The sequence below is a fragment of the Peromyscus californicus genome, unplaced genomic scaffold, assembly GCF_007827085.1.
Source record: "Peromyscus californicus insignis strain IS unplaced genomic scaffold, ASM782708v3 Scaffold_10__1_contigs__length_136768540, whole genome shotgun sequence".
NCBI classification, from domain to species: domain Eukaryota; kingdom Metazoa; phylum Chordata; class Mammalia; order Rodentia; family Cricetidae; genus Peromyscus; species Peromyscus californicus.
The window spans coordinates 33,631,839-33,638,155 of record NW_026294391.1 but is presented as its reverse complement, the minus strand read 5'-3'; positions in this window follow the sequence as shown (position 1 = coordinate 33,638,155).

The following is a 6,317-nucleotide window of genomic DNA, read 5'->3' as shown; positions in this document are numbered from 1 at the left end:
CCTGGAGTCTTCGAAAGATAAAAATGCCAGGAAATTTGAGAGTTGTCACTGACTGGTGACAGAACTTCTACAAAGATGACGTGTTCTTCACATACTCTTCTTGCTCTGGGAAGGAACCATAGGTGATGATGCACTTGAGCCAGAATGGTGACTATTTTTTTTTTTACAGAATATACATGACATATCTCCTTTATAAACAATAGTGAAGTTGGCAATGCTGACCCAGGCTGTGAGCTTGCCTACTCTAACAGTAAGTACATTGACATTGGCAGGAAGATTTTTGTGAATGTCCTTGAAGTCCAGTTGAATCTTTATTGAATTTCTAGATGCCTGTTCTTATATAGGTGAAGCATTCTTTAAAAATAAAAAAATATGCTTACTCTCTTTAATGAAAAACATAACCATATACCTATTTATTGCAATTTCATTGTAGATTATACAAAATATGACTGACCTAATGTTATTTTTTAATTGATTTAAAACACCAATGTAATAGCAATGCATAATCATCACTGCATATTTTCAACATATATTATTTTTAATATAAAATGTAACATGGTTAGTATAATGGAGGATAGTGTACTAGAGTGATTTTGCAACTAGAGGTCTAAATACCTAAACTTAAGTTCTAGTTCAGTCACTTCATATGATGTAGCAGATATTCTTTCTCATATCACTACCCTTATCTCCTCATTCTTACTATGCCAGGATGCCAGGGCACAACATCTATCTGCTAGCAAATGCACCTACTTAAAATGGTTGAGGACACCCTCTCATGGCTAGACCTTACTCCAATCCTAATATAAAAAGTTTGAATTCTGGACTGTTGTTGCCTCTTGGGAGCAGCTCTCAAATGTAAGAATATAAAATTTCTAACTTCTTTGTCCTTAGTAGGATAATGTGTACTCTAAACCAGCTCACAGTTTCCACAGTAGAATTAAGCTCCAGACTCCTGCAGATGCAGCTGCCTTGATAGTGCACCCTCCACTGCCTGTCTGCCCTTCCTTATGTCACTTCTCCACATCTTTCTTGAACTATACTTGGTTGTGAGGAAACACAACACAGACTATGTATACTAGTTTAGAAAGGCCATCCAACTGCTCAGTATCTCATATAATAAATGACAGAATTTAGCAAAACTTCTAATTATGAAACATTAGGGTTTGAATATTTCTCCTTGTATGGACTTCGAGTGAGACATCTGAAATACATTAAATAGGGGAATGTTTACTGAGAGCAGCAACCAATTGTTTATTTTATTATCATTTTTCCAAACTGTTTAAAAGGTGGGAAAGTCTCTACTTAGACAATTATCCCAAGTGACAGTCTCAGATAACATTCTTCTCCAGCATTTTGTCCAGTTTTGAGTTTCCCTTTTGTTTGACAGAACTATGAGGCCTTAACAAAAAATATTTCCAAGTATACCATGAAATGACTCTTTAAAAGCTGTTTGTAGAAAAATGGAACAATTATTTCCTCTGTGTCAGGTCATCTGTAGACTATATGTATAATTTGTATTCTTGTATTTTTAAGAGATCTCATCCATGCAACATGCTTGTAAAGTGGAGAGAACAAAACTGGATAGCCCCAATTGCTACATATGAGATCTGAAGTGTAAAAATCCCAATTGAGCATTTGGGAAGTCAGGTCTTTTGTGTCTTTTCACAGGGACAATTTCTGCCCAATTCTATTTCTTCCCATTACCCAAGAATGCCTACATTCTTTGTTGAGCTTTCTTTCAGGGATGTGGTGATATGAAGAAAAAAGCCCCTGTAAGCTCATATATTTGAATGTTTGGTTCCCAGTTGGTGGACTATTTAAGAAAGATTTGGGCTGGGCAGTGGTGGCGCACGCCTTTAATCCCAGCACTCGGGAGGCAGAGCCAGGCGGATCTCCATGAGTTCGAGGCCAACCTGGGCTACGAAGTGAGTCCCAGGAGAGGCGCAAAGCTACACAGAGAAACCCTGTCTCGAAAAACCAAAAAAAAAAAGAAGGAAAGATTTGGAGGTATCGCTTTGTTGGAAAAGATGTGTCATTGGGGGTGGACTTTGAGGTTTCAAAAGCCCAAACCATTCCCAGATAACTTTCTTTGCCTCCTCCCTGAAGATCAGGATGTAAGTTCTCAGCTACTGCTCCACTACCATGCCTGCCTGCCTGTCACTGTGCTCCCCACTATAATGACCATGGACTAATCCCCAGAAACAGTAAGCAAGCCCTAATTAAATTCTTCCTTTGATAAGAGTTTGTGTCTTAATAAAATAAAAACATCCTTGTATAGGTTTCACAGTAGAGGCAGCTATTGGTTCTTTTCACTCTAATATCTTAGGTTCTTTTTGTGAAAGCAAATCTGACATAGGAAAGGCAAACACCCACAAATTGATCATGTTAAATGGCATAGGAACAAAGAGAAGATTTTTGCATACAGAAAATAACAAAGAACAGCATCCTGGCACATTTGCCTTTACTATCTGTTGAAACTGCAAAAGGTCACAGGATCGTTGTCCTGAACATAACATAGGAAAGTCATTTACCTTTTTGAATGACAGTTTTTCCATTTATAAATGACAGGGCAGCAGTACATGATCTGCAGGTTCTTCATAGTTCTAGGATGCTTTGATTCAATTTATTATATGGTGCCATAGACACTGTAACAAAAATGAATGATCTAATCCATTTAGCATCTGTTTTCTTGAATATTATAGCTAAGAAGCTAAAAATTGGTAATGAGATTCTGTGTCTGAGTATGTAAACTACTGAAGAGTCTTCAAAGTGAAAAATGGGAAAAGGCAAAGTGCAGAACTATAAGTTTCCATTATTCACAATGGACCCCCAGCAATTTGGTAAAGGACAGAAATCTGAAAGGGTGTATCTACTGCTATGAGCCTGACTTCTTATCAGTTTTAGTCTAGATGCAGCTGTAGGGCTGCAGGAAATACCTAATCAGAAGGAAACAATACTAGCATATAGTATTCACTCTCTACTTTGTATGTTTTCCCGTGCCAAGTACTGGGATCAGTTTTTGTGTTATCCCAAATGCAAAACTGAATTAAAGATTTCACAGTGGCTGACTTACTTGGAAAGTTTAGCAGCATTGCTAAGGGTAGAGACCTGGTCCATAGAAGAGATACCAACAGGTTCAAAAGTCCATTATAAAACCTGCTACCAATATGGGTGACTAAAGCACAATACTTCGAAGAAACCCTGAAAACTATATAAAACATATCCTTTAGACTTAGCACATTCTCTTCAAGGCACAGTGGATCTACGTGGAAAAGGAGGTGGAAAGATTGTAAAAGCTAGAGGTGGTGAATAACTCCAAAGAAACCACATTTTCCAGACAAACAATCTGGTTCACATATGAACTCACAGAGGCTATGACAGCATACACAAGACATGCACAAGTTCAAACCAAACAAAACTCCAGAATGGAAATGAAGAAGTGTGGACCAAGCCCCGCTTCTAAAAAATGTTTGCAATTGATAACTACTGGGAGAAGGGAAGTCAGAGTTTTCTTTACAATGGGGTGACAATCACACCCAGGGGAATGATCAGAAACTGTTGGCCAATAAGAAGTGGACACCATGGTTTGTTTAGGTGTTTTTTTCTGTGTGTGTGCTTTTGTTTGTTTCTTTGTTTAGGTTGTATGTATTTTGTTTCTTTTTTGGGGGGAAGAATACAAAGTTTGGTGGTGGGCGGGGGGCGGTGATCTTGGAGGAGTTGGAAAGGGAAAATAAGATAACCAAAATATATTGCATGTAACATTATTTTTTAAAGAGTCAAGAAACCTGGGATAGTTGTACCCCAATTACAACAGTCATTGACTGGAGCTCTGGTGAGTTGTTAATTTTCTAATCACTTCTGGAGGCAATGTAAGTCCTGGTAGCCAGACAAGACAACGCCATTCAGCAAAGACCAAGACAAGAAGTTAGACCAACCTTCATGGAAGTAGTAATGAGATGTGGGTCAGGTATGGAAAAATCATCACCAGACAAATATCATTCCCAAACTCTGAAGCCCATACTGTTTTGTCTACATATCAGACAGCAGAGGTTCAGAGACTGTAAAATGTCTTGTAAGGGGGAGAGCTGAATGAACTTAGGTGTCTGTGACAAAATACAGGACACTGTTAAACACTACACCTGTGGATGATACAGAAAGTGGCAAAAAGTGCCATCTATTGAAATAGCACAAGTGCCCTTCCTCCAATGAATTACTCCTTGATTTTTGTCTTTATTCTTCCTAGGTGTTGCCACAGACCTCTCTTGTCCCCATAAGAACAGTTATTATCCCTCACTGTAATTGACCATTTGTATTTGTCATCCTTACTAAATAGATTCTTTTAGGAAAGCAAAACCATTGGTTTTTCCATTTTTGTGTCACCATATAAACAAAGAATTAACACATAAATGAATGTTCATTAATGCTGATAAGATAGTGCAAGTATTGAATTCTTTTCTGAAAAGTTTCAAATGATTCATAATTTACCCTTTAAAGGTAGCAAATATCGACAGAGTACCTACTGTATGCTAAATAGAAAAAAAATCCATAAAATGAAAACAATTATTGATCAAGGCACAATTGCATATGTAAAACACAATTACTCCATTTCCAACATGTCTACTTGGGTTTGATTAAAATTTTCTAGGTCTTTGAGATATTACAAAAGAAGAGGCATTTTTCTTTTGAATCTTATTTTCCTTATCTGTGATGAATACTAACAAACATGGGAGTGATACAATGTGCTTCTTTTATGCAAGCTTGGGATGCATGTGCATATCTGGTTCTAAGAGTCTACATTTTGTGAAACTGTGGTAGTGAACCTATTTCTAATATACACTATCTTGGGTTTCTATTGCTGTGATAAATATCACAGCCAAAGCATCTTGGTGAGGTAAAGGTTTATTTGCCTTACACTTATACATCACTGTTCATTATCAAAAGAAGTCAGAGCAGGAACTCAAGCAGGAGGGCTGGAACTTGGATGCAGAACATGAGTAGAGTCCATGGAGGGGTACTTCTTGCAGGTTTGCTTCTCATGGCTTGCTCAGCCTGCTTTCTTATAGCACCCATGACCACCAGCCCAGAGTGGCCTTAACCATGATGGGCTGGGCCCTCCACCATCAATCACCAATTAAGAAAATGACCTACAGCCCCATCTTATGGAGGCATACTCTTAACTGAGGCTCCCTCCTCTTTGATGACTTCAGTTGTGTCAAATTGACATAAAACTAGCCAGCATGCACACCAAAATTTTATTTGTAGTTTGTGGCTCATATTTCTTTTGGGTTGTTGCTATACCTCACTGAGTGTGGTTGAGGTGTGCAGTCATTTTCTACATATTTCTATTGCACAGCAAGAATCAGTTAATTTCAGTTAGACCAATCATTTTTCAGTACAGTACCAGGATCATATCTGCCAGGGGCTGTAATTTTGTAAGAGCAGAACTCTGGAAAATGTGTGGGAAAGATTAGTGGGTGTGCCTGAAACACTTTCTTTTCACTTTGTACTTGAAAAGCCTGAGGCAGAAAGTTTAGGAAGTGCTTCCATTTAGAGGTATTGGTTGGTTTTAGGGTTTAAGATGAACTCTAGAAGCAAACTCAGAGTGTCCTAGGAATATAATCATCAGAATTGGGAAGTGATCATAGATAGGCCAAAATGATATGTGAAAACTGTACAGACCCCACATTAGAGCATATTTTCCTCTGGTGTTTCCTCCATTGTTTCAAGAATATTGATTCTCAATTTGAGTAGCAGTAAAAATGAAGAGGAGGGTTGCTCTGTGTCAGTCAAAACCTCTAATAGAGACTGGGTGAGAAGCAGGAAGTTTGTGACAGATCTGAGAAAATAAAAGCCAAATGCATGTACCAAGGACAGTGCCCAGTACTGCCCTAGAACCCAAAAGGTTTATGTAACTGCATGCATTAGCACAGTGGCATATGCCAGCAAAAGGGCAATGTGTAATGACACCCGCTGAAACTGTAAGTAGGATGTCAGAACCCATAGCATACTTATGCTGCGTGCTTTATAGAAAAGGACATATCTCAAATACAGCATGACCCAGAGTCCAAGTTACCAAGTGAGAAGCATATATCTCATTTGTCTGATTCTTTTGGGCAGGAAGACTTTTAGGGAGACTGGAAGAAGAGATGTGAAGAAAATGTCAATGTCACAGATACATATTCAACAAATATGTGTGCCTGTGATGTGGTCTTTCAATATGCTTCACTGTTTAAAATGCATACTCAAGCCCATTGGTGGGCCTAGAAAGCAATTTTGTGATTAGAAATTGTATATTAAAAGAGACTAGAATAAAAGAC